Consider the following 10,077-nt stretch of genomic DNA (forward strand, 5'->3'; position numbering starts at 1 on the left):
AGAATATTGCTGAACTGAAACAGTTTTGTAAAGAGGAATGGTCCAAAACTCCTCCTGACCGTTGTGCAGGTCTGATTTGCAACTATAGGAAACGTTTGGTTGAGGTTATTGCTGCCAAAGGAGGGTCAACCAGTTATTAAATCCAAGGGTTCACATACTTTTTCCACCCTTCACTGTGAATGTTTACATGGTGTGTTGAATAAAAACATAAAAACATATAATTGTTTGTGTGGTTTTAGCTTAAGCAGACTGTGTTTGTCTATTGTTGTGACTTAGATGAAGATCAGAACACATTTTATGACCAATTTATGCAGAAATCCAGGTAGTTCCAAAGAGTTCACATACTTTTTCTTGCAACTGTACATATAGGTCTGTCTGCTACCATGACAACCACACCATTAAGTACTGGGCTACCCTTTGCTAGGCCTTTAACATACAGTAAGTAGCTTGGGGTTCACCTCTATTGTATTATGACATGTCCAATATGGGATTGGAGCTAGATAAGAGTGTATAACCAGCACTGCTAAAATGAGCAATAGCACATTTTCAGGGAGTGCTCTTGATGAGATAGTGGGCTCCATGCTAGCTTCCACAGTCTAAAGTAAAGTAGCTGAGGGATATGTATTTTTATCTCACAGTACATTGTTGACGCATCAGAAATGTGTTTCTAATTAAAGTCTGAGGAATTGTGTGTATTCACCAAGGACACTAGTGTGTCCAATGTGAAATAATGTTATACTATGATATAATGTCTTAATTTTGGGGTCAGATTTTGAAATTCACTTTACATGGACTTAAAGATAGTTATAATTCACACTGTCCAATATCGATAAGTCTAATATAGGAAGTTTAGAAAACTTGGCACTGTGTATAATCTTTACACCACCATCATCAACATTTGTCTGGGTAGCTGGGCGTAGCTGTTGAGTGAACACAGACTGTTGGTTAGAATGACACACTTGATCATTAAGTGCACCAACAAGTAGTACATTTCAAACTCAAAAACGTGTAGAAAAAGCATGTGAATATCTTCAGGCAGGCGCACACAAAAATACAATCAGCAGACTTGTAAGGTGTCAAAATCATTATAACACATAGTTTCGTTTGTTTTGACGACAACTCAAAAAAATACCCACAATTCCCATTCCCTGAAAATCACCACCCAAGGAGAAGAAATCAGAAGAGAGCAATCAAGCAGGGAGGATATGTCTCCGCAGGAGGGACAGACAGGAAAAGAAAGAGACAGGAGAGAGGAGAGGAAGAAGAGAAAGACAAACACAAAGACAGAGCGGAGGAATAGATTAAGAGATACTGAAGCAGAAAGAGAATCTTACAGATAAATAACTTGCCAGAGGGAAGCCTGTTTTCAGTCCTGATGATATCTGAGAGAATATTGATTATGGTTTGTTTTTGGAGAAAAAAAACAAAAACAGCAAAAATGTTTTAAATCTCTAAACATTTCAGGTTTGTTATACCTACTTGTTGGTTATACAGTAGCACACATGTTCCCATTTACACCCAGATTCATTTAGGTACCGGTTTATTATAGCTGGTGAAATCTCTAATTTTCCGCCATATTCTGTTTATTCATGGCTTTTTTTTCTTCTTTTAAACAGTTAGAAAATGATATATCAGGCTGCTGACGGTTCTGGGTTTGTATTCTCTCATTGCTTTGTACTCTTACTGCATTTTTGTCCAACGCACATATAGTACTAAAACTAAAAGTCAGTCACAAAATGCTGTCCCTGAGTTGAACATTGCAGGGAATCCCTGCTCACTGATTTAATAATGTCTCTCTGTGACACTTAAATATTGCACCTTATTGGAATTTATCTCTAATGAATTCACATTTAGCTTGCAGCCTTTAACTCAATCAGCTGGCCTTTTGGGGCAGCTGGATGGAAACAAATATGCAGTTACAGTACATGTACATTGGATAAGGCAGAGAATGTATGCAAACAACTGCATAGTTTATCATCTTAAAACCTCTCCATGTCCTATAACAACCCATCCAATCAGACAAGCTTACCTCACCCCAAAACCGTATCAAACTTCCACAGCCGAATGGTCTAATAATGGTGTTGACAACTTGAATAAAAAGTTCTTCATCTTGTTTAAACAGAGAATCAAATTGAAAATGAAGCCCATTGCCTTGGGACACATTAATAAATTATCTTTCATCTACAAACAGGTAGAATCAGACAAATGTTTCTGTCTAATAGAATTTTGAATGTCTACTTCTTGACATGTCGATTACATTTTGTGGTTACAAACACTTCATCCAGTAGCAAACAGGAATTGGAAAAGCATTACAGTGGAGCTTGGAAACAACAGATAATGTAAACGGTTGTGTCAGATTACTTTTCAAAATCCCTGAACCTTGCCATTTTATTAACATTTGCTGACACCACTCATAAAACATCTCAATTACGAGCACAAATAATGAGCATGTATCTATCAACTAAATAAATTACAGCTTGTGATTATTTTAATTAACAACTACTCACAATATAATGACAAGAGTACACCAGAGGAAGAGAGAGAGGGAAGAGAGGGGTGAAAAGTTGAAAATGAAATTCAGAGGGAGGGACAGAGAAAAGAGAGAAGTGATGAGTAATGGAGACAGAATAATGACAAGGTTTGAGTGTAAGAGAGAATGGAATAGTAGAGCAATACATAAACTGCATAGGGGCAATGCAAAGCAAAAATATGTGCTGAGCATTGTAAAAAAGGAGAGGCCTTTCTCGCAGTGGGGGAGTATTCATCTATCATCTGTTAGAACATGTAATGGATTTCCCCTTTGATGGCTTTGAAGCAATGTTATTATGCTGTCTTTGCCACATTTTTCACAAACAAGGAGACCTGGGGAATTGAATTGTATGATATGGTTAGTTTCCCTAATATGGGTTGTATGTCTATTGCAAATGGGGAGGATACAGAAGACACAGAATGAAAAGGAAAATGACAGAGAGTGAGACGAAGAAAGAGAGCTAAGAGATAAAAAAGGAGCAAATTTAGAGAATATATGTGCAAAGCTTAGGCCCTATCAAGCTTTCAGGAAGCATTTCACCATTCATTCATACTGTAAAGACCTCTTTAAGGCTGGCTGTGAGTGCTTGCACACATTCAGTTTCTTGAACGTCTGTGAAAATTGTAGCTAATTAAATATGTAAATGCCTCCGGGTACAACATCACAAAGAGTTAAACAGTTAAGAGGTGGACAGGATTTTGAGTGTATTTAAGTTTAATCTCAACATTATAGGCTGGTCTGGAAAGTTTGTAACACAACTCAAAATCCCAACATCTCTTAGGCACTAAGTGATCCCAAATATTTGGTCGTAGGATGATAGGAGAAGAGACCATGGTGTTAGGATGGGTGTGGTGCGGTCCAGAAAAACGTGTGGGTAAACAGACAAGCTGGAGGATATAAGGGATAGAAAAGAGCCAAGAGAGAGGAGAAACTGATTCTAAAATATGCAAAAAGAAAAAAAAAGAATACTAACTGTAACATAAGATAAGAATAAACAAGTTTAAATTATTTTTTATTGGTTGTGATCATATTCTAAAGATGTTTGGATTGTTGAAAAGTATACTGCTCCCTTTCATATGAGTGCTGAGAGCTGTATTCATAAATAAATGTTGTGCTCAAAGTGCAACATTCAAGATTTAAAAAAGAAATCTGCTGAAAAATGGTTTGTTATGTGGATGTGTAGTATTTGTGTTACTGTATGTTCAACAAAGGTGGTTTAGCAAAATACACCTGTAGAGCCTCAAGAGCCTTTCTTGTGCTGGCAAACATATGGAAACATATTGGCGGAGCGCACTTCGCACGCACACACACTAAAAAATTCCACGCGCCCCGCGCTCACATTTTGCTAGGCCCGTGTGCCTTAGCACCGCTGCTATGACTCCATCCGAGGGGAAACACTGCAAGATGTGCTCTGGGAGTAGCGATCAACTCATGTGGAATTCTGTCTTAGTCTGGCATAACACAGTCACGACTGCCACTGCACACACACACACACACAGACACAGAACAGAGACCTGTCTGCCCACTTGAGACCTTGAGGACCACAACAAACCCAGCACAAAATGTCTCCTAGATGTCTCCTAGCAACAGAGAGGGAATTGTACAAGATAAAGTAAATGAGGACGGGTCAGTGCAACACGAAAAAGCAAGAGAGAAACAAAAAAAGGAAATGTATCAGACTGTTAGTGAATTGAAGGAAATGTGTTTATTAATCATGCACTTGCATCTATTAAATTGAATATTTCGTTATGCACTGAGTCAGTCAACCAACAGGTTATATGATGTACGATAAATGGTTAAACTGTCCTCAGAAATAGTATTCCTCTGTAATATAATTACAGACAATTGATGAATGAGTTGGCCAGCTAGATAATTAGTGGGTGAGGATGAGTAAGATTATGTGATCGGATGCTCAATTTCATCGCAAATAACATTTTTCAGGCATTAATTAAATTTAATTTCTATTGTCAATGAAATTAAGTTTATATTCAAATTGTAATTCTTTGTGAGGCTTGTGGGGGAAACTTCTGTGTAGCAATGCAGTGGGAGTCACCGACTCAGGAAGGAGACACGGGGAGAGCTGGAGCTTTGATGTCAAACACTGATGGTTTATTTAGGAGCTTCGGCCGGAGAATTCACAAAACAAATCTGGAGTCAGAGGTTCTGACTGCACGGTAGAGTTGCCACGTCAATTCTGAAGAGCCTCTCTCTCGATAGACCTTTTAACTAGTTCAGAGAGAGTAATCAAAATGTTTGGCAAGATAGACTAAACAGCTGGGAACACTGAATCACTTGCGTCCGACCCTTATGGCCTCGAAGATTTCACACCTTGGAGTCCACAAACCCCAAGAAGGAAGTGTTCCAGCGTACCCAACAATATACCATTTGTGACTGAGAGTTGCCCGGTCATAAACTGGTAACAACAACATATGGCATAAGCAGCCCTTTCCTTAAGGGAGGTAACAGACGTCAGGGCTGGTCATAAACGTCAAAGGACAAAAGGTGGATATCTAGGAGAATTATTCCCTAACAAGGCTGACAGCGAATTATGAGAGGAGAATAATGATGCATTTAACTATAGATATGCAGGAAACATGGATATCGGTAGGAGAGACTCGGTTGAAGTCTCATTACACAACTATTTTATTAGGAATACTAAAAAGAACTCATTTACTCTATTTACTGTGTTAGAACTGCTACAGCCCTCATTATTAATGCAAATGTTCAGGCTCAAACTTAATGAGTGCACCATGTCAGGCTTTTGTAATTCACTGTCAGAAAAGCAGCTCCACAGTGTTCTTGTGTGATTTGAATATATTGTCCAACAATGATTGCCAGAAATGAAAGCAGGTATAGACAACATGCAGATTTAGTTTGAAGTTTTGACTTCAAGGCCACACGTCCTTGGCTTCAGTTCTAGCAGATGGACCTCGTGCTGTTATAAAGCATATTCCCGTATAAATGACTTTTGAAATTGTTAAAGTTTGAATGAAAAGAACTTACCGAGGGCCCAAAAACCAAAGGCATAAGAATGAGAATAAAAAAATTACTGTTGCATAGATTTCGACTGAATAAACATTTATACAAAAAAATGAGCAGTTTGAAAATGGACAAAAGTTAATTACACCAAGGACATTTTGTATTACTGGACAGACCCATTTCACAGTAAACAAAAGCATCCAGCTTCAACTGCATTTCTCCAACCTTAATTACTTTTAGAAGTTTCTCCTGCAACTTGTACAAGGGAGGAAAAATTGCTCTTTAAGTGCTGCATACTGATTCGTCAATGTTCTGATTGTTCGGACCTTTGTTTACTGCTTCTCATTTACCAAACCATGTCATCTATCTTATATGCACAGTTTAATGATGACAAAGAGTCAGAGAGACATGAACTTTCATTAAGAGGCAAAAGTAGAACAATGGTAATCAGTAAAATAAATGCTGTCTAAACTGTTCCAATTAATCTAGAAAATTAATATAAAACCTAAAAACATCTAAATAATACCTGCACGTTGATGCTGTTGAATAATCTGCGTCTCAATCAATCCATTTGGTGAGGACTGCATGGTTGGCATATGGATGAAGTCCAGTAGATTACATTTGGGAAAGAACAATTCAAACGGTCAGGATATTGAAAACCTTTTCAGCAATTTGCTTGATAACATTGATTCAGGGCTATGTGCACATTAATATTCTGATGTATTGTTTGCATGAAATAAATAGTTCCCATTCTATTTTAGTGCTGCTGCTTAATCACCACAACTACGACACTAATTTTCCCTATTATTATTGCGATCTATATTACATGGAAAATACTTTGATTTATTGTTTAATGACAGCAAAACAGTGACTGTTTCACAATGATTTTGAATTAGTGTCCTAAAAGCAAACTATTTCTTAATTATTAAATGTCAATTAGACATGGTGTCAGGGAAAATGGCATAAACTCTGAACAACCTGTAGTAGTGAGGCCTTCGACCTATGACAGACATGGCACTGGAGGGAGAGATGTCCAGGGTTAATGGAGAACCTGAGGGAAAGTGCATGAACATTTCAAATCTGTCTCAAGGCTGCCCTGTCTTTTAGGCTAAAGTCGTACCATTTAGGTCAGTCTGTCTTTTGCCGAAAGATAAAAACAGGCATCATGAGAAGGAAACAAATGCTTTGATTTACATTTGAAAAGGGCACTTTTGCACCCAAGACAGAAAGGTCAGCGATGACATGCTGTTGGCTGTGATTCCTGTGAAGCTGGATTAAAACTGCAGCATGACGTTGCTCTTTGTTCTACAACCCCAGCATCACATACAGAGAAAACTAAACATCTACTTACAGCAGCTAGGGAGTTATTAATTGGCACAATATTATATTGTTTTACATATTTTGAGGCTGTTTTGTCTCTTTGTAAGCCAGATTTATGTAAGTTGTTTTAAGTGTCCAAAATATCAGATATAATTAGCTTTTCTGCAACCACTCTTCTACTTCTAATTTGGAGTAAACAATATTAGTTTGCCTTTGTTCGGTGCTTTGTAATCAACCTTTACCTGTGAGCCACAAGCACCAAGAGCCAACATTATGGAAACAAGGACTTTAAAATATAGACTACAACCCAGAGAAAACATGAAGACCATAACCAAGATTTTTCAGTTTCCATGACAATATTTTTAGTCTAATTTGCATCAGAATCAGGGTCAATCGTTTCTAGAGTGCACATCTCTTCAAATCCTTTAATGTATTTCTGTTTGGGAATGTGTTGAATTAAGAATTGCAAATGTTGGATCTGCATGGATATGTTGATTTCTTTTTGTGGAGTCTTTTTGATATCTTTTAAGAAGGATCAGGGACAAGATTGTGGGCAGATAAGCCCCTTTGACTCTTTGAACCAGAAACATACTACTTGTTTCTCAGTAGAAATGATCACTTTCTGATTGCAATTTCCTGACAAGGACTTCTTGTTATTGTGTAATCATGACATCCGTCTTTCAGAACGGTATGATGTAGTTGTAGCACTAGAAACCACTTGGTGATGGTCAAGGAGACTCCAGTTTTCATCATATCTACTACCAATAGTCCTCATTGGTTTCTTTTTTAATATGCAGTTGAAGATATACAGGACAGGGGGAAAGGGTAATTATCATTAAGAGCAATCGTTGGGAAACAGCTCACTCCTCTTAACTCTTATCCACGGCATCAAGTTAACGATTGGCAACCTGAATCTTGTTTATGTTTCATATTGTGTGCAACTGTTTTACAATCTCGAAGGTTTTGGATCAAACTGAAAGGGAACAAAATATGACACCAGGATAACAGTCACAATCTTTATGGTTTTGTTAAATATGTCCATTGTCCATGTCATATATTTTACATGTCAGTATTGTTATTGGAAGAGCCAAACCCCCAGTCTCAAGTTTACAAAAGAGAGAACACAACACTGGCACAGTGACGGCTGGGCGGCTCTCCAGAGAAGGTGGTGTCTCTCGAGCAGGTGAACTGCCCCAGGGACGCGAACACAGCTGCTGGTCCCCCCTACTTATTTTTTATTTAAGGTATATCAAAGCGATAAAGCATTTTGTTGTACTGCTCTACTACTTTTTGGAAAAATAGCTTCCTACTGGAAATGTTTCATGATCTACCCCAACACCATGTAAACAACATGGTCGTTTAAAGCAGGGGTTCCCAACCCGAGGTGTTACTGCTGGGCCACGAAATAGCTGTGAGTTTATCGTAATATTTGCAGAATTCTAAATATATAAAAATATTTTATCATATTTTTTTCAAAAAGTGTATAGTTTTCGCACCTATACCAGTCATATTATTTCATTCAGTAGACTATACAGTAGTTAAACTTCCACCAGAATACTTCTAAGCTTGCAGTAGCGAGGGCGGAGTTTTCAACCATGGAACGCCTGGGTATCGTCCGCCGTTCTGACAGTCCTTGGGCCTCTCCTCTACACGTCGTCCCCAAGCCGAACGGCGGTTGGCGCCCGTGCGGGGATTACCGCCGCCTCAACGACGCCACGACACCTGACCGTTACCCGGTGCCGCACATTCAAGACTTTTCAGCACATCTGGCCGGTACGTTGGTGTTTTCTAAAGTGGACCTGGTGCGCAGATACCACCAGGTGCTCATGCATCCCCTGGACGTTCCTAAGACGGCAGTGATAACGCCGTTTGGACTTTTCAAGTTCCTGCGGATGCCTTTTGGGCTCAAGAACGCCGCTCTAACGTTCCAGGGCCTGATGGATTCGGTGCTGCGGGACCTGCCGTTTGTGTTCGTCTACCTGGACGACATACTCGTCGCCAGTGCTTCGGTGGAAGAGCACCTGTCACACCTTCGAGCCCGCTCACAGCCCGGTCGCTCTGTGAGTTCCTGGGGATGGTGACTTTCTTCCACCGTTTCACCGTTTCATCGCCCGGGCCGCTCACATTATGCGGCCGCTGTATGAGGCTTTGAAGGGTACGACCCCCGTCCAGGCGATTGACTGGACGGCGGAAGATGAGTCTGCTTTTAAGGAGGTCAAAACCGCGTTGGCTCAGGCGGCCCTGTTGGCGCACCCAACATCCACGGCTCCCATCTCCATTACCACAGACTCATCGGACTACGCAGTTGGTGCGGTGCACGAGCAGTGGGCGGATGGCGCTTGGCAGCTGACGCCCAGGGAACGCAGGTACAGCGCTTTTGACCGAGAGCTCCTTGGACTCTGGCTGGCATGCCGCACTTCCGTTTTTAGCTGGAAGGCCGTGAATTTACGGCGTTTGTCGACCACAAGCCGCTCACGCTCGCCATGTCAAAAGTGGCGGAGCCTTGGCCTGCACGTCAGCAGCGGCAGCTGTCTTACACCTTGGAGTTCACCACAGACATTAAGCACGTGGCTGGCAAATCGAACCTGGTCGCAGATTGCCTCTCCAGAGTCGTCATCGGAGCCGTCCAGTTGGGCCTGGACTACACCCGCATGACGGCGGACCAGGTCACAGACCCAGGCCTTGAAGGAGGAGGGCGTGGGGCTGCGCTTGGAAGACGTGGTTCTCGGCGACACAGGCGTTACTCTCCTTTGTGACGTCTCCACGGACCTGCCGCGGCCAGTCGTTCCCGCCAGTTGGAGGCGCTCCGTGTTTGAGGCAGTGCACGACCGGTCACACCGCGGCGGTAAGCCTTCGGTGCGCTTGGTGGCCGCGAAGTTCGTCTGGCAGGGCTGAAAAAGGACGTGAGGACTTGGGCTGGTGAGTGCGTGGCTTGTCAGCGTGCTAAGGTGCACCGCTACACGAAGGCCCCTTTAGAGCATTTCCTGGTGCCTGAGAGGAGGTTTGACCACGTCAACATCAACCTGGTTGGTCCATTACCCTCCTCTCAGGGCTTTTCCTACCTCCTCACCATGGTGGACAGGACGACCCGTTGGCCGGAGGTATTATAATAAAAATAATATAGTATTTATATTATTGAATTGATTATGATATGATTTATCTGTAGATACCCCCAAAGCTTTTTTCTTATTTGAAAGAAGACCTTAACCTAAAGTATTCTTTAATGTGTTAATAAAGGTTAATTAGTT

At 41.0% G+C, this 10,077-nt stretch overlaps 1 pseudogene; it reads left to right on the forward strand.

Moving 5' to 3' along the window:
* The first annotated feature begins 6,511 nt into the window (after nt 1–6,511).
* LOC104955391 (uncharacterized) lies at nt 6,512–9,939 on the forward strand (annotated as a pseudogene).
* Nucleotides 9,940–10,077: the final 138 nt, after the last annotated feature.

This window comes from Notothenia coriiceps, unplaced genomic scaffold (assembly GCF_000735185.1).
Source record: "Notothenia coriiceps isolate Sejong01 unplaced genomic scaffold, NC01 NC01_scaffold00024667, whole genome shotgun sequence".
NCBI classification, from domain to species: Eukaryota; Metazoa; Chordata; class Actinopteri; order Perciformes; family Nototheniidae; genus Notothenia; species Notothenia coriiceps.